At 35.2% G+C, this 19,698-nt stretch overlaps 1 long non-coding RNA gene across 1 annotated transcript in view; it reads left to right on the top strand.

The window, feature by feature from the left end:
• LOC134474538 (uncharacterized) overlaps nt 1-19,698 on the top strand; it is a 64,193-nt gene that overhangs the window by 12,731 nt on the left and 31,764 nt on the right. Inside the window, exon 4 of the long non-coding RNA XR_010045380.1 lies at nt 3,242-3,467. This is a non-coding gene — a long non-coding RNA (uncharacterized LOC134474538). The remainder of the gene's footprint in view (nt 1-3,241; nt 3,468-19,698) is intronic.

The following is a 19,698-nucleotide window of genomic DNA, read 5'->3' as shown; positions in this document are numbered from 1 at the left end:
TATTGGTATCAGTGCTGTTGTCCTTGTTCTTTAAACACTCTTGCCAATGTATAATCTTTGTATACTTTTAAAAAACAAAAGCCCTTTACCATTATAAACCATTTTATGTTTTCTTCAGTTTAGTTAATCATTTTTTAAATTTTTATTTATATTTCTGCCTTTATTTTCCAATTTTGTGAAGTGTAACATCAAATATATTTTTTAGGAATCGGTACAATTGCATGAACTTGTAATTGTATAATTCTAGTAAACTATATAACTCTGGAATAAATAACATAGGTTAAGATACTGTGTTTATGAAACTATCACCATAATTAGAATAATGTAAATGTCCAACTCCCATCACTACCTTTCTTTTTATTTCTCCTTCCTGAGCCGCCCAAGCTACTACACCATTCATGTGCTATGAAAATTCTTGTTTGAGACTTTGTATAAATATACACTCTGAGTTTTTTGTTTGTTTTATTGTGATTTTTCAAAACATCAAGGAAGGGACTGAGTACATCACATGAGAGATATATATTTAGTTTTTTCGAGGACACTTAGCAGTCTTGGAATGTGGTTGTAGTGTTTTATATCATATTGGCATTATAAATTAGAGCACTCTACATCCTTGCTGGCCCTTGTTATTCTTAGTCTTTTTAAATGAAGCTGTCTCATCATGTGCATTCATATCTCATTGTCATTGTTACTTTAAATTGCATGGTCCTATCTATTTCTGACCTGGATACCTTAGTAAATGCATAATATGGATCACAAGCGTGAAGCTTACTACATATATATATATATATATATATATATATATATATATACACACACACATACACATACACACATGCATACATATATATATTTCCTGTATGAAACAGCTGAAGAAGGATTGGTGGTCTGAGTGATTTTATGTTCACTTTGAGATTTTTGTGTTTTTTTGTTTGTTTTTGCTTCAAGAGGTATTCATTTTAGCACATCAGTCCTTTTGAAACTGGATATCATGGTTTGTGAAGAATTTCCCATTTCTACTTCACGCCAGTACTAAAGACATGGCCCATTAGAGATTTCATGTCAAACTTTAGGTACTTTTCTGGATTCTCTGTGAAGTGTGGGCCCTGAGCCCTATTGCTGCACTGGTGAGGCTGCTGGAATTATGGGTCAACTGTTTAATTTTTCAATTGAAACTTTCTCTTTTTTATTATTTATTTATTTTGTTTTTTTTTTTACTGGTATATGTTTTCATTACATAAAAATTACATTTGTTTTGGAGGAGCAGTAAGTAAATATGTTTATTATATATTCTGTACCATTTTTGATGCTTTTCCCACTCCCACCACCCTTCTTCCTTTCTGTATACTCATTGTCCATCTCCAAAAAGCCAGCTATGCTTTCTGCTTACCAGCTTGGCTTTCTCCTTCACTCCTTTAAGCTAGTAATATACTTGAGAGAAAAAGCATACTAAATTTATGTCTTAACCAGTTTTCTGCCTGAGATCTATCCTCTTCATAGGAATGCTTCCTTAGGTCTGTGGTGCCTTCAAACAGTATGTTAAATATCATTCAGCTTTCATAGATCTTTCAGAACAGTGGATAAAAATATCTGGCTTGGCTGGGAGTTTAGCTCAGCGGTATAATTGCCTGCTTGGCAAAAGCAAGGTCATGAGTTCGATTCCTGGCGCGCACACACACACAATCACACACACACACACACACAAATCTGGCTTAACATTTAATAGAATCAGGCAGTTCCACACATTATTTTTTGAAATTTGCTTTTGTTTGTAGTTGTTTCTCTTATAGCCAATTAGTCTTTTTTTTTTTTTTTAAGGCTAGTCAAGTGAAGCAGTGGGAGTGGAGAAGGAACAAATAAATCTGTAACTGGTTGTGATCAATTAGTTGTAAACACCACTGCACTCGGACCAGCCTTAGCCAATTAATCTAATATTTGTATTAATAAGGTAAAGCATGATTTTAGAAATGCACTACCCAAGCAGTGGAACTTTAGTGCCATTACATATTTAAAGTACTGTAGTTAAATGTTTTTCATTGATGGCTTAATGCCATGTATGGATTATATGGCACAGGTACATTGTTGAGGTATAGCTTAATGAACAACAAACAAGAAGAAATTGGGTGTTTTATAGATGAAATAATTTTTGGTAGTTTGTTACGCAACCATATTAACCCAAGTATTTTTTACATCGCTTTGTGTTACGTTCAGTCATTGCTCTAGAGCCGATGTATGAGTCCTTTACTTTTCTTAGTTTATTTCTAAGTACAACTTTATAACAATACAGTTGTAGATATTTCCTCCTTCCTTTATTTACTTTTTATCATATATTTGTCATATTTAAGTGCTTGATTAAACATTTCTCAGTTAAAATTTATACTTGTCTTTTAATTTTTGCAAAGAAGTAAAGGCACATTAAATGGAAGAATCTTAACTTTATATTCTAATGAATTTTGCACACCTTTTTCTTTTACAGTTTTACCTACATTTTTGTTTCAAATATTGTTTCTTTTATTGAAGAAAAGAAAACAGGCTTTTACTATTTCTCCAAATATTTTTCTTTTCTGTCTTTTTACTTCTTCCCTGGAATTCCCAGTTTGTATCAGATGTTATTTCCATTCAATAAGAACTTCCTTTTGCACTATTTATATTACAGGTTAAGTAGCAACAAATTGTCTCAGATTTATCTGCCTGTATCTTATTTCACTGTCCTTTTGAAAGGACAGTTTTGCTGGATGAGTTCTGGCTTGATATTTTTCTCTTAACTTTGCAAAAATACGGGTGTATTTTCTATGGTTCTCTGTGTTTTCTGGTGGGACAGTAGCCATCCATTAAATCATCATACTTTTATATTTTATATATATATATATATATATATATATATATATATATATATATATAAAATCTATTTATTGCAGCTTTTTAGTTGGCATGCATTTGTTTTCTGATATTCTTTGTATTACATATAAATACCATGTGCCATTATTAATTTCATTTAAAACTTGTGATAGTTAACTGATTGTGGCAACTTGAATAAGAAGCACCCAACTAATTGGATTAGCATAGTTTTGGGTGTAGCTGAATGGATTAACTAAGGCAGAAGACCCCCCACATATGAACAGCATCAGCCCATAGGCTGGTCACCTGAATGCAATAAAAGGGAAACGAAGAATAAAGGCTAGCTTCTGTTTCTTTGGAGAAGCTTCAATCTTCACGTTGGATGTTATCTTCTGGATTCCAGGAGACTCTTCAGCCTTCCTGTGTGGATCCCTCAGCCTTCCGTCTCAGATCCTTTGGCCTCCTTATATGGACTCTTACAAGACTCTGAAGTGAGCTCCAGGCCTTTAACTTTCAACTGGATTTCTGATGTACAGACAACCCTTCTGCAGTCTTCCACACCTGACTCTGCAGGCAGCCACTGTAAGCTTGCCTTGTAAATCCTGATATACGGAGTCTACCAAAAAAAGGTATGCATAATTCAGGAAAAAAAACTTGTATAAATATTTTAATACAAAATCTATTGAAATATCCTGAGATTAATATAAGTTACCTTTTGGTAAATTCGTAAGAGCAAAATCAAAGCAAAATAAGAAATATATAACAATAAGAAAATGAAAGGGTCTTTGTCTTATTAACATTTGAGTAGCATACAGACATGTCTACAAAAATTATATGCAAATTAAAGTAAAGCACATTTATACATCAAATATCAAAATGATTTGTTGTTGCAATTGCTGATTTTCTTTTCCTTTTCTTTCTTTCTTTCTTTCTTTTTTTTTTTTTTTGGTACTGGGGATCAAACTCATGACCTCATGCTTGCCAGGCAGGCGCCTATGCTGCTGAGCTAAATCCCTGGCCTCAATTGCTCATTTTCTGCAGATGATGAATTCTTTCGAAAAATGTTTAAGAGAGATTAAAATGCTTGATACAAAATAATGAAATACCATCAATAGCAAAATATGTATGCTACACTTAAATCATATACAATATAATTATTTATTGGAAGAAAATTACAAGTGAAATTATTTATATATAATGAGTAGCATAAAAGGAAATATTAAAGCATTATTGAAGGTAAGCATTTAAGCAGATATATTTAATTTTAATATATTATCATTTTGGTTATCACCACAGGTACATATAAAAATGAGCACAGGATTAGTATATTAAATATTCTAAATATTGAGTGAAAAATAAATAGCAACATGCCTATTTTTTATTAATAGATTATTAAGGAAGGAGAATGAAATGCTCCTAGATGTTTAAATTCTTTTTTGGGTTTTCTTGCAGTATTAAGAATTGAAACTAGAGGCTTTACAATGAGCTATATTCTAGTCCCAGAGTCTTACTAAATCACCAAGTTGATTAGGCTGGTCTCAGATTTGCAATTCTTTTGTCTTAGCATCCTGAGGTCTGAATTTACAGACATGTGCTTAAACTGCCTTAATATGATACTCTTTTAGTGAAATTTGGAATGTAGCCAGATGTGGTGATGTATGACTGCAGTCACAGCACTCAAGGTGCTGAGGCAGGAGGATCACTGCAAGTTTGGGGCCAAACTGGGCTACGTAAGGATTTCAAGGCCAATCTGATCTACATAGGAAGACCTGGTCTCCAAAAAACCAAAAAGGAAAAAAAAAGTTTTAAATGTTTCTGCCCTTTTATACAGTAATTGTCTTTCTTTTGTTATATCTGACCAACCTTATTAAGCATGTGCCTAAAAGAATGAGTACAAAAAGGCAAAGCAAGCAATTTTTAAATAACTTGTCCTCTGTTAATATAATGTATATTACATAATTTTCCTGCCTAATGAGGTAGTTTTTAAATCTTATCCTTAGCAAGTATTTCACAAGTACGAAGGGAATTATACTTTATTTCACTTATTTATACAAGTTTAAAAATACTGTTATGTACGTGTATTTATATATACATATAGGTTTGTATGGAAACCTTGCAGTTGATCAGTTAACTTCTGTGAAAGGATTTGCAATTAAATTGTTATTTCTAAAATTTTACACTGAGCACATAACAAATTGGTAAAAAAGTCAAGGAAGGACATATATGATGTTTTAGAAAGATTTTATCTTTGCTAATTTCAAGTTAAAGTTAATACAAAACAGATAAGTTATGTTCAAAGAAAGAACTAAGAAAGAAAAGAAAATATGAAACTAATTTCTGTGGAGAAAATCTTATCACTGAATAGGTAGATGTGTGTAAATAGCTGGCATCTAATTTGTCAGTGAGATCATTACGCTAGGATCCATAAGTAAAAATGGTATAGTAAATACACTTTTATTTTTCCACCAGAATTGAATACTAAATGTATTGTAAGGTTTATTATATATTCATGGCTCTCTATATCAGAAAAAATGAGTATTATCAGGGTTATAACAGCACTTGAATTTTAGCTGATAAATATGTAGATGCAACCTTTAAAATGAGACCCTGTCTTGAACTTTTCTGCCATTTCTTGTACTATGTATTATGAAATTCAGTTAAGAATTACTATTGTCACACAGATGTTTAGGTTTAACAGTATATCATTTAGTTATTTTGCTTATTTCAATTAAAAATCTAAAATTACCTATAGATTACTTTTTAGTAACCAGAAATAGAATAGTTCTATCTGAATAAAAGTGGATTTTGTTCTTTCCTAACTTTGTACATTTTTTGTTCTTTGTTGTCCTGGCAATGACATAGGTAAAATGCTGAATAGAACCAGTTCTATTAGATATTCTTATTTTTTTTATGATCCCAGGGGAAAGGTTTTCAATATTTTACCTAATTATTTATTAAAATTTTCTGAACTTTTAAAACCATAAATGGACGGTAAATATTGGCAAGATCACATATGTCATATGTTTTCTCTGTATCTGTTCTGATGTTGACATAATTGTGACCTTTGCTTTTTTAGAATAGTTTCAGCACAAAATGTTAATTCATTCTCGGGATGTACCCAGTTTATTCACAGGTTTACATAATTAAACTATCTTTGGATTCTGTTTTTCAAAGAAAGATTTTGTTTTTGTTACTTTTGTTTGTTCTTCTGGGAGTAGGTAGGCAGCATGCTTTCTTGTGGGATAAAAATCTTTGGTTTTATTTTCTTCTAATGTCTTTATAAATGTGGAAAATTTTGTAATGTGCTTTAATTGCTCATCTTATGTGAAATGGCTTGTAAGAGATTGAAGTTACTTCTTTCTCTTACGGAAAGTTCATGATTTCTTACATGAAGATGTAGAATTCATTTGTATGAATTTTTGAAATGCAAAGACATTTTAAAAATGAGATACGGGCAATTGAGATTTCCTGTTTTCTCAATTTGTTAAGCTGTTTTTCTTGGAACTTTTTCATTTTGGGTAGTGCCAACTTTTATTAGTATAAATTTTCATGTGTGCTTTTTGTCTCCAGGATATGAAGTGAAGATTTCCTTGATAATGCTGATATTTGCTATATTGATTTTTATTTGATCTTGCTAGTATTTGATCAGTTCTCTAACCTTTCATGAAGACAATTTAGATTTATAATTTTTCTCTAATTTTTAAAAGTATATCTCACTGATATTATATCATTTCATTTTAATTTGCTTCTTTCCTGAAGTTCCTGTCTGCTTATATTATCCATCTGTACTTGCATGATGTTCATTTTTTTCATTTTAACTCTTAGAGTATTGATCACAATTATTTAAAATTTTTAGTTTTCAAGTTCAAAAATACATGCCATACCAGAGTCTTGAATTGATGCATTACGTGCTTCATCTCGTCAACCTGGTTATTTCAGAAACATTTTTGGCCTTTTAGAATACCTTGTAATTTTTTATTGCAAATCTGACATAATATACAAGGTAAAAAAACTAAGATTAAGTAGACCCTTAATTCAAACATTCGTGTTTTATCTGGTGGAACATTAGACTATGTTTACTATTTGCTGTAGCCATAGGTGTCATAGGCTACCATTTCCCTCAGTGTCCTTGTTTGTTATCTCCTTATTTGTCTGAGCTTCCCTAGAGACTTGTAAATAAGATCTGAAATGCAGAGTTCTTTGTTTTTTTAATACCTTTGGCTGTAGCTACCACAGTGGATTTCTGCTGCTAGGCTTTTGGTCTGGTAAGCTGTGACTCTTACTTGCCTGTCTCTGTGCTTTTTGAAGCAGCACTTCTCTCTGTGACTTCTATTCTTTGATGGATTAGGATGAACTGATTCTCCATTTGTTCGGCTTTTTCCTTATTGTGAGGATGAGACTGACAACTTCTAAGCTCCTTACATAACAGCAAGAAACCAAGGTCTTTATTGTTTCATCTCTATGAATTTTTAGTATTAAATTACAGACTTTTATCCATTATATTGAGGTATCTTTAAATTGTAAATTTCCTGGGTTTCTGTCTTATACTTACTAGTATAAGTGTCCATTTAGGGCATATAATGGCTCTTATTTTACTTTATAATAGATTCATTGGAATATAAGTAAATTGAGATAAACTTTCAACTTTAAACAATAGTTTTAAATGTGTATATGTAAGGTATATGTACAAATATTGATACATATGCATGTTACATGTATTTGAGAAGCTATCACAAAAGTTTTCGCTCCAAGTTTCTTTCTGAAATTTTGTATTCTCTTTCTTCCACAACCCTTCCCCTTTTTTCATGATATGCATGTTATTTACAATTGTTTTTGCTAGAGTTATTTCCAAAAGATGAAAAATATTAACAAAAGATGAGAAATATAAAATAAAAAGCGGCCTTTATTCTGAGAACACGGAGAGAGATGACCGGCACCCCCACCGCTGGCGTCCGGCGATCTCTCCGGCGGACACGTGGCGTGGGGGCCTGTAAATAGCCTCGGTTTGGGGTGGAACCTAAGGCGGGCATTAGAGATACACAAGTAGCCCATTGGTCCTAGGTTTGGCGCCATATGTAAATTTCCAAGGGCGGGAAGATGGCGTCACAGGTAACTTCCTAGGGGCAGGGGAGATGGGGCTTCCTGCTTCCGGTTGTGGCTTTCCTGGCTACAGTGTCCTATCTGGGCCAAAACCCTTTCATATCCCATCTTATGATTATTATTATGAAAAGGGACGAAGATTTCTCTCTTTAACTACTTCCTGCTGGCAAAGGGCTCTGTACTGGAGCCTAGGGGAATCGACGGGATGAAGGTTGGTGCCCAGGTAGACGCTGGTGCCAGGTGTTTTAGCCAGGACAGCTTCACTGGTGAATGCACGTATGTCAGACTGGAAAAACAAAGAGACAAGATGTTATGAGGAGACATGGCACTGTCATATTAAGGACCCAGGTGAGGTAGAGGGAAAGGTGCCTTTGATTTAGACATATCATTCTATCAGGACCATGTTGAGGTAGAAACATTTCCGTGGTAAGGCAGAATTCTGAAAATTGAACATGGGGTTAGGAGGAGTGGAGTTATGAGAGGTGCTTACTCCCCCATCTGAAAGCATAAAAGTTAAGAGGGTAGGTTGGTAAGGCTTGTCTCTGGTATGCATGATGTTGGAGTCTGTAGGCAATACTGTTAAAGAGTCCTGCTGTAAAAATGATCATTAATAGAATGTAAGAAATTAGGAACCAAAGTGGATAACAAAACATGACTTAGCCCGTTAAATGTGGCTGCGAGGCCTTTGTGAAACAGAGATTGGGTAGGCGACAGAAGATGAGATGACCACTCAGAATGATCAGATTTAGGGCTGGGAGAGCACCTCTTAGCCTAAGCGATGTGAAACCAGAATGGCAGTCTAGCAACTTTGATTTAGGCATGGGTCGCTGTAACCTGGTTGTAGTCCTTGGAATGATTTGCTGTAACAGAACTTTAGCAAGTATGAGAAAGGCTTTTATGTATCCTGAAAAAGTATAAACCAAGTGAGAAGACATAAATGTATCTGTGAGTCTTGACCAGGGTTGTCTGACAAATTGGTGAACAAGAAAGGAAGGGGGTGGTCTATATCACTGAGGAAGGGTCCACCAGCGACAACAGGTGGAAACTGTTGAGGCCTCACTGTGTCTAAGTCAGCTGTTAGGTCTGAGAAGAAGGGGAAGAAGAGGGGAAGAGGGGAAAGAGGTACGTGAAAGGAGTGGAGTGGACGGCCGTGAAAGTAGTGGGCGGCGGTGGCTGCAAAGATAAGAAATATAAAATAAGTAACCTTTATTTCGGGAATGCAGGGAGAGACACCCCTCCGGCCCTGGGGCACAGCATCTCCACACCAGGGCCCATGGTCTCTCTCTGGAACACACTCTCCCTTTCTACTCCTTCTTCTTCTTCTTTAACACGTGGAGTGAGGCACATAAGTAACCTCTGTCTGGGGCAGACCCCAAGGGGCATTAGGGATGCACAGGTATTTCATTGGCACACGTTTGGCGCCAGGCTTACAGGGATGGGGGTATAGGGTTACAGGCAAATCTATAGGGGCGGGGAGGCAGGAGCCCCCTAACTTGGCTGAGGCTTTTCTTGGTTAAAGTGTCCGGTCTGGGCCAGCAACTCTTTCAGTTTTATATGGATTAAATTTTATTTTTTGTGTAAACTTCAAGTAATGGTATGACTGGATCACCAGATAGGTATATGTATTTAGGGATTAGAAAATGTCACACTGCTTTTCATTTTTGTTGACTGTTCGATGTCCTTGTATAAGCATATCTAGGTCACGTTTATTCTCTGTCTTTCCTGGTACTTGTTAGGGTCATTATTTTAAATTGTAGCCCTTCCAGTGGCTATGCAGTGGTATTTCAGCATCATTCTAAATTGCATGGATTGTAGTTAAGTCACAGTTCTTTAAAACTCAGACAACCCCAGTGAATGGAGACAATGACTTATAGGGCTGAAGCTATATTTCTATTCATATTCTGCATCTATAATGGTGATTGGCAATAATATTTTGTTTATTAAATACTTTAAAATAATTGGAGACTGATTTTTTTATACTCCCTTGGAATAGTTTCTTTTATTTCTAAAAGATAGTTAAGTAGTGATAGGGGTGATGTGGGGAGTCAGGTATTGTTCTTTGCATCAAAATTAGAGATTGAGTCATTTTGAAGCTGGGTCTCCTATTTTAGGAAGATTATTCTATTTTGGTTCACATTAACACATAGGGTGTGGCCCTTTGATGATGTCAAGTGAACCTTTAATGTGTTTTTCAAGGCTGCTCTTATGAGGTGGATTGTAGGCTTCAATTGATATTCCCCTGGAGTGTTAAAGCTGGTAGAAACCCTGGTCACTTCTTAGCTACAACATGCTACATAGAATCTTGGGTTCTCAATCTCCTCCTTTGATGTGAATGTACTATATGGGTAGAAGGAATATCAAATTTGGTGATCACCAGGACGTCTCCTAGAAATCCTGTCCCTACGATGTGAGCTTCCTTGGTTCTGAGGCTTCAAATATGTTTGTTATACTTTACTACTTTTCTCATTTATTTCCAGCAATAATTTTTGGATTGAAATGTCTGTCTTGCCTTCACTGGAAGATAACTTCACAAACAGAGTTATAAAAATCTGCTTTCATTTGCAGGTATTTCGCCTCATAGTCAGTTAACTCAAATTGTATATTGAGGTCAAACCATTTCTTAATTAAATTTTTTGTCTTATAATTTGGCATTGACTTGCACACATAGGAACAAATACCCAAGAGCTATGACTGTAACTCAGTGATAGAGTGTTTGCCTAACACTGGCAAGGCTCTGGGTTCAATCTACAGTACTGCAAAAATGAAAAAAACACAAAAGCCTACTGACACAAATGCCGGCTTTACACTGTGTAGTGCAATATTTCAACTAGGATATTAATGATCTATCCAAGATAAGTGTTGTAGTCTAAGAAAAATAGCTTCATTATATTTGTATTATAGCAAATTACCTGTAACATGGCCATATCGTATATATGTTTTCCTTCTCCCTCTGGGTGACCTAATTGATATGTTAAGAAATGCTTTCCTCTGTAAAAATTGTAAAATCTTACCTAATTGATATGTTAACCATTGTTGCCCTCTACAAATAACAAATGTGGTGCTAAAATAAGCTAACAGGGGCTGTTCATTACTGGTAGACTTCTCTATTCTCTGCTGAGGAAACCAGAATGTTTTCCTAATTTAAACTTGTTTAAAGGGTAACTTGCTTGTATGCAGGGAGACTTGCTTATTAGCACAACCCTTACCTGATCTTGCTCTTCTCAAGAAATGTAATCTCGCCATGTTCCTGTTCTGTAGTACACCCCAGCCCCCACTCCTTGCATTGTGAGACCAGCAGCTATTTGTGGTTTTTACAAGATGAAAGCCCTGACTTTTGTTATAGCCTAAGTCCTAACCACTGTGCTTTATTGTCTGTTCTGTACACATGGTACTGCCTCTCCCTCCCCTTTCCCCCCTCCTATCTATCTAGGTTAAGTTTCAATCTCCTTAAAGGCGGTAAAAGCCTTAGGTTTCAGTTTCTGGTAACCCTCTTCCCTACCCGGTGGTCTATCATAAAATGTGCTAATTGTGCTGTTCTTTAAGAAATGCTTAACCTCAAAGAAATTACAGAAAGTTCTGTAAGGCCCAACTGCTATCTAGCTGTGTCAACAGTTACAACATTCCTGTGGTTTTTAACTTTAAAAACCCTGACTTTTAGCTGTGAGGCACGCAGTCTCCAAATTGGCTCCTGGAGACTGTGACACCAGGCCTGGCCTAAAATAAAGCCCTTGCTCCCCAAATTTTAATTTCTTGCTTCCTTGGGTTTTATTCTGGGGTCTGAGTTATCACAATAAGTGCATTACAGTCACTACAAGGATACTTTGTGTGCACTGTATAAAATATGCACATCTCACCACTCCAGGATCAAACTCATTCCATCCCTGATGTCCAGAAGCCTATTAATAATTGAACTATTCATTTCAAGAATGTTGCACAATGGAATGATACTATATTTCATCTTTGGGTTTTTTTCCTGCATGATTCACTGGAGATTTATTCAACTTGTTTCATTTGCATGCATAAGAAGCTCTTTTCTTTTGTTAAGTAGCATTTCATGGTATAGATGTTTAATCATTTACATCATTTGCAGTTTAATAGATGCTTGGTTTCCGGGTTTGGGTTACAATAGGTCAATCTGCTATGAAAATTTATGTACAGGTTTATCTATGGACAAGAAGTAGTCTTTGTTTCTCCAAAATGAATGCCTGAGAGTGCAATTGCTGTATCATTTGATATTTACAAATTTAGAGCTTTTGATGAATTTACCTGCTTTGCATAATGATGCAATATTCAGTCCCATAAGAAATTTGTGAGCAGTCCAGGTTGCCTGTATCCTTGCCAGGGTTTAGTGAAGTGACTATAAATTTTTACTGAGGTCATTGGGATATATGTGTAATGACATCTCATGTAGTTTTAATTTGTACTTATCTGATGATTATAGTGTTGAAAATCCTTTTTTCCCTTTACCATTTGTACATTTTCTTCAGTGAGGTTATGCTTTTTTCTTTTTTCAAATTGAATTGTTTGTGCCATTGAGTGTAGAGAATACTTTCTGTATTTTGGATATATAGTTAAAGTATTTTCTCTGAATCTATTGTTCATTTTTTCATCTTAACACAGAATGAAAAAGTTTTTTTAGTTTTTATGGAGCCTAATTTCTCAGGATTTTTTCTCTTTATAGATCATGCTTTTTCTTAAGTCTAATGACTTTTTATGCTAGATTCTAAATATTGTCTCATTTTATTTTTACATATTTTATTTTATTTTTACACTTATGTAAAAATAAAATATTTTATTTTTACATTTATGATCATTGAATTCATATCTATATGTCATGAAGTTTAATAAGTGCTCATTATTTCCTCACAGTGTCCAATTGCCATAGCACTTATTTGTTGTAAAGATTATCCTTAATCTATTAACCTGTTTTAGCAGCTTTCTGAAAATTCAAGCTTTGTGGGAAGAATATTTTGGGTTTTCATTTTGTTCTATTGATCTGTGTCTGTCTATACACGAACATATTTTCTTGTTTACTATAGCTATATGGTATATTTTGAAATTGAATTCTGTGATTTCCCCAACTCTATTCTTAATTCTAAAAATTGTTTCATCTATTCTACTTTCTTTATCTACCTATATATGTTAGAAGAAACTTGCGTCTCAGATATGATTTTGCTAGTAATTTATTAAACCCGTGTATTACTTTTTGGAGAATTATTAGTCTTCCCATCCATGAACTTGGCATGTATCAGTATTTATTTAGATCTATACAGAAATATTTTTAAAGTTTTTATCATATAAGACCTATACATATTTCATTGTATTTATACTAAACTATTTTTTAGCAGTTATAAATTTTATTTTTATGTCTGTTTCCACATGTTCATTACTATTGTATGGAAATACAATTGATTTTTGTATGCTTATTTTAAATCCTGTGGCCTTGATGAACTCAGTTACTACTTTAGTTTGCTTTTTGTAGATTTCCTTGGGACTTTCTATGTAGACACTATGCCGTGTCAACTACAAATTGCAAATAGTGGCAATTTTATGATACTTTATGATACTTTTTAAGCTTTTTTTTGCCTTTACTGCTTTAACTTATCTTTAAATACTATGTTGAATAGGAGTAGGAACAGAAGACTTACAGTCCCTCTTTGTGAATTTTAGAGAAAGCACTCAGTTTTCACAGTTAAGTATAATGTTGGCTATAGGGTTTTTCAGATGCTATTTATAAAACCTAAGTTTTTCTGTGTTAATTTTTTAGCAGTATTGTTTTTTTCAGTCATTTATTAGTGGGAATTGAATTTTCTTATTTTTCCTTTACTGATTGACAGAGTTTTAATTTTAAAAAATTATTATCATATAGATTACGTTTATTGGTTTTTCAAATATGAAGCCAACCAGGCATCTCTGAAGTTAACTGTCTTTTTTCTGGTATGTAACATTTTTACATACGACTAAACCCTATTTGCTAAGGCTTTATTAAGGATTTTGTATCAATATTCAAAGGATATTAGGCTTTTTTTTACTTTTTATCTGATTTTGTTATCCAAGAAGTGGTATGTCGGTGTACGTTTTTTCAGTGTTTGAAAAATATGGGACTTCTACTACTGTTAAGAAAAGCATTCTGTTAATTTTAATTAGAACTTAATGGTTGATGATGTTGTTCAGCTCTTCCATATTGTTGCCAAATTTGCCTAGTTGTTCCATGAGTTGTTAAAAAAGAGAATTGAAATATCAAGTTTAATCTTCTGTTTTTCCCCTTTGTGCCTGTTGTTTTAGCTTTACATATTTTGTGGATAAATATTTAACTTATACATATTTAGAATTGCCCAGTCTTATTATTGAATTGAACCTTTTATCATTATATAGTGTCCCATTTTCTCTTGTCTGTGAGAATTTCTTTTACTCTGAATTTTTTCTCTGATATCATAGCCGTTTTTTGCTTTCTTTTGATTAGTATTGCCATACATATTTGCATTTTTTAAATCCTGATTTGTGCAACGTATTTAAAGTACATTTTGTAGACATAAACAGTTGTGTCATTTTATAATCTACTATGCAAAAGTTTTTAAATTAGTGTATGTGTGCCATTTAAATTTATATTATTGATATAGTAGGACTTAAGTGTGCTGCTAATTTATTCTGTGTTCTCTCTCTTCATGTTTCACTGTTTTCTTTGTTCTATTTTTCTGATGTACTGAATGTTTTAGTCAGCTCAGGCAGCCATCACACAGTGCCATTAGATTAGATGATGTAAACAACAGAAATATATTTATTATTATTCCAGAGATGGGAAAACCTTGATGTTTTGTGGTCAAATTATGCTGCAGTCTCTTTCCGGCTTATGGATATGTATCCTGTCATGTGTGTAGACAGAGAGAGAGAGAGACAGAGACAGAGACAGAGACAGAAAAGAGAGAAAAATCCTAAGCTACACACTCTCATAGTGTTTTCAGGAGCTCAGTAATTCCATCATGAGGTCTTCATTCTCATGACTTCTTTTTTAAAAATTTTATTTAAAGAGGGAATAAAAGCAAAACAGAAAAAAGGGTAGAAATAATATAGAATTTTAAAAAATAAACACTAAGAAATCACAAGTTGGTATTACATACTGTCATCTTAGAAATAGTTATTCAAGTTACAAAATTAAAGCATACAAAGTAGACAGTCAAACAGTGAGACTGCTAACAGTTCTGCTCAGTGATCCAACAAAAACTTAGTAATGTGGTTATCTATTTTACACACTTAAACATACATGCAGTTATATCCTTGAGAGCACTTTCTTTTCCTCTCTTTTTTACAATAGCCATTACACATTTTGGGTTTTATTACTACTACAGTTCTCATTACTTTTTATACTAGAGACACAATGTGATATTTACAAGTACGGTTCTTATTTATTTCACTTATGAGGATAGTCTCCAATTGCCTCCATTTATTTATAAAGGCCTCAAGATCATCCTTTTTATAGCTGAGTAGTATTCCATTGTATAAAAATCCCACATGTTTTTCATCTACTCTGCAGTTGATGGGCATTTTCATTGTTTCCAAGATTTAGCTATTACAAATTGTGCTGCTGTGAACATGGGTGCACATATATTACTGTGGTATGACCTTTTCAGTTTTTCTGGAAAAATACCCAGGAGGGAAATAGCTGGGTTGAATGGAACTTCCAATCCTAGTCTTCTGAGAAATCTTCATAGTGATTTCCATAGTGGCTGTACCAGTCTGCATTTCCACCAACAGTGGTGCAAGTCTTCCTTTTCACCCGCAGCATCGCCAACATTTGTTATCAGTTGATTTGTTACCACTTGATGGCAGCTATTCTTTTCGGAATGAGATGAAATCTCAATGCTGTTTTAATTTGCATTTCTCGAATGACCAGTGATGGTGGACATTTCTTCATGTATTTATTTGCCATTTGTATATCTTCACCTGGGAAATGCATGTTCATTTCAGATGCCCATTTTTGGAGAGGCTCTTTGAATTTGAGGGGCTTGAAGATTTTCAATTCTTTGTATGTTTTGGATATTAGTCCTTTGTCTGACGGTTTGCTGGCTAAATGTCTTTCCCATTCTGTGGGTTTTCTTTTCACTCTGTTGGTGATTTCTTTCAAAGTGCAGAAACTTTTCAATAATATGAGATCCCAGTTGTTGATTCTTTGAAGTTTTTCCCGTGTAGTTTGCATTTTGTTCATGAATTTTCTGCCTACCCCTGTGACTCCCAAGATTTCTATCTACCTTTTCTTTCAGTAGATTTAGTGTTTTAATATTTAGATCTTTGATTCATTTTTATTTTAGTTTTGTGCATGGTGATAGGCATGGGTCTAGTTTCAGTCTTTGGCATTTGGAGAGCCAATTTTTCCAACAGCATTAAAGAGGCTATTCTTCTTCCAGTGAGCATGTTTTAGCCCCTTTGTCAAATATCAGATGACTGAGTGCCTTTGTAGTTGTGTTTTCATCCTTGAATCTGTTCCATTGATCCTCAGATCTATTTCTTTGCCAGTACCATGCTGATTTTATCACTGTGGCTTTGCAGTATAGTTTCAAGTCAGAAATTGAGATGCCTCTTGCCTTGCCTTTGTTGCTCTGAATTGCCTTTGATATTCTAGGTTTCTTCTGTTTCCAAATGAATTTTAGGAATGTTTTCTCTAGATCTGTGAGGTATGTGAATGGTATTTTTATTGGGATTGTGTTAAATCTGTGTCACAGTTTTGGAAGTATGGCCATTTTCACAATGTTGGTTCTTCCTAGCCAAGAGCAAGGAATATCCTTCCATTTTCTAATATACTCTTCAATCTCCTTTTTTATTGTAGCGTAATTTTCAGCATATAGGACTTTTACATACTTAGGTTGATTCCTAAGTATCTCTTTTTATAGATGCTATTGTCAAAGGCAGTATTTCCATAATTCCTCTCTTGGTGAGTTTTTTGTTTGTGTCCAGGAATGCTATTGCTTTTTGAGCACTGACTTTGTATCCAGCTACACTGCTGAATTTGTTTTTTACTTCTAGTAGTCTTTTAATGGAGTTTTTGGGTCTTCTATATAGAGCATCATGTCACTGGAAAATAGTGATAATTTAACTTCTTCCTTTCCTGTCATTATTCCTTTTATTAAAACATCCTTTTGTTAAGACATCCTTGTCTTGTTTCTGATTTTAGAGTGAAGGCTTTCTGTTTTTGTCCATTTAGTATAATGTTGGCTGTTGGTTTGTCATAGATGGCCTTGCTCCTGGTGGACTAGATGTTTGAGATTGCATTTTGCTTTTTCGTTTTGCTATTTTCTCATCTTGGGTTAATATTTGGTCCTTCAATCCCACTAATGTCCACAGTTGGTAGATTGTATCTTGGGGGTTTTACTGTAAGGTTGATGTTTGTCCAATTGCTGGGTCCCACAATGAAGAGGTGGGCCAGTCTCCTGAATTCCTCCTCCAGGAACTGTTTTCTGAGTCCTATGTTCTTCCTAGCCTGACAAGCCTAGAAGTACTGATGGAAATCAACCCCAAGTTCCTGCTGTTATTATGTCTTCAGGTTTTTCAGAGTCACCAGATCTCCCTATTTATAGTGTTTGTCTTGGCTGGGACCCTACTGTGTCTCTGGGTGTCCCACAGGCCCCTTAATTTTCTCCAGGTTGAGGCACCCTTATTGGCACCCTTCTCAACCTATGTGATATTCTCTGTGGGGAAGAAGGACTCACCCACCCACTTGTCAAGCTCGCGTAGTATGGCCTACTTCTGGAGGCGGCTTGGCTATTGCTCCTGTTTACCCACTGAAGCTGACAAACTCTATTCCTATTTTTGGGGCAGTCTCACCTCACTGAGGAAGCCTGCTGAGTTCTTCTTACTGAAGTCTCTCTTCGATACTGCATGGTTTCTGCAGTCCAAGGTTCTGGGGGGAGCTGTGGGCGCTGAAGATCAATAGCAATACTAGGTCCAGGAAGTGTGTGGGTCCCCAATGGCAACAGTGGTACTGAGGGGGGACGCACATCACGGGCTGGAGTTCCTAGGTCCTGAGGTAGGTAGCCAGGACTTCAGGGACATGGGAGGAGCCCGGTTCTGGCCCAGCCTGCCCATACCACTGGCAGGAGTTCCTGGGTCCTGCGAGGTGGTCTGCCCAGACTTAAGGAGTTGCAGCAGTGGCTAGGTCTAGCCAGGCCCGGCGTGCTCCACTGTTTTTTTTTTTTTTTTTTTTTTTTTTTTTTTGGCTATACTTAGAAACATAAGAAAAGTAGATCTCTTTCATCTTCTTAAAAACAAACTTCCAATAATTTTTGGACAATGATATTTCCAAGATTTTGTTTTTCTGTTTCTTGTTTAAATGCCTTCAGTCTAATTATTTCATTTATCTCATAAAGCTTTGTTCAGTTCCAAATATGTGCCAGGTTTTAATTATTTGCAACATTTGCCTTATTGAGTGAGTACCTTATGAGAAAACCAATAATTGCATATGTAATATATATTAGCAGATATAGCAGATAAATTTGAGGGTAATTTATTATGCAGGGATAATGACTAGAGTATTACCATATATTTTTGTATTAATTTTAGTAGTTTCACAAGGGATTAGTATTTGAGTTCATCGTTTACTTAAGAGTTATATAGTTTTGCTTACTGTAATATATACTACTATTCCTATTTGGCAAAATATTTTCAATGCAAAATTCTGTGTACAAAATACATATAAAGAACAATTATCATGCAATATATGGAACATAAGTAACAGCAATGAGACCTTCTGCATTTATCTATATTTGTTTTTATCCATAACATATATAGTTGAATGTTGTAACGGTTGATAGGTTGTGTCAACTTGACAATTTTGAAGTTTAACTAAGTGACTCAGCAGGGGGCTAGAGGCCGCACTTTGTAAGCATCCTGAACCTATGCAAGGGGGTGCAGAAAGATGGTGTGAGTGCTACACTCACCAAGGTGGACTGATCTGTTTACAATATAAAGGAGGAAAAGAGGTTTGCTCTCCCCTCTTTTTGTTCTTGTTGCTTTTTCTATCTTCTGCTTTCTTGAACTGTTGCCCCTCTGCCATGACTCCCAGCTTTGGAGGCAGCTGATTATGGACTTAGACCTCTACAGACTGTGAGCTAAACCTTTCCTTCCTTTCAGGTATTTTCTCTCAAGAATGAGAAAAAAACAGCTAACACAAACATATTATAATATTAGTTACTATATAATTGTGCAAGAATAGAGTACTTAAAATGAAATGTTACTCGCCCAAGTGTCGATGTCGCTCCCGGCCGGCAGGAAGGACACACGACAAAGTCTGGCAGTGGACAACCTTTTTTTTTATTTTCTCTCTGTACAGCCTGCCCTGGGATCGCTCCCAGCCGAAGCCTCCTCTGGTCCGCTCTCCGCGGCTCCTTCCGTGCTTCGCTCTGAAGCCTCTACCGGCCCGCTCTCCGCGGCTCCTTCTGGGCTTCTACTTCCCCCCAGGGGTGGCACCAGTATATATATGGATACAGTGTCCAATCATATTAAAGTAAGCAAGGCAAGCTGATTGGCTAACATATTATTGGGCGGGTTGTTTACGCAGTAAGCAGGAAACTAACGTGCTCGATGGGAGGGGTAATCTAACTCAGGCTTTGCTCTTTACCACAGGCCGCATGATCGCTATATGCGGCGGCTCGGCAATGTGGTGGCTCCCAACACCCAAGGACATACAAAGGTAAATATAAGCAGGTTTTATACTTAGTGTATATTTCAATATTTATAATATCAGATTGTTGAAGGAGTATAAAATGTTAG

This window comes from Cavia porcellus, unplaced genomic scaffold, assembly GCF_034190915.1.
Source record: "Cavia porcellus strain 051 isolate PalLab524CR breed Dunkin Hartley unplaced genomic scaffold, mCavPor4.1 scaffold_33, whole genome shotgun sequence".
Classification (NCBI taxonomy): domain Eukaryota; kingdom Metazoa; phylum Chordata; class Mammalia; order Rodentia; family Caviidae; genus Cavia; species Cavia porcellus.
The sequence above is the reverse complement of the archived record's forward strand: the minus strand, read 5'-3'. Positions and strand labels throughout refer to the sequence as shown.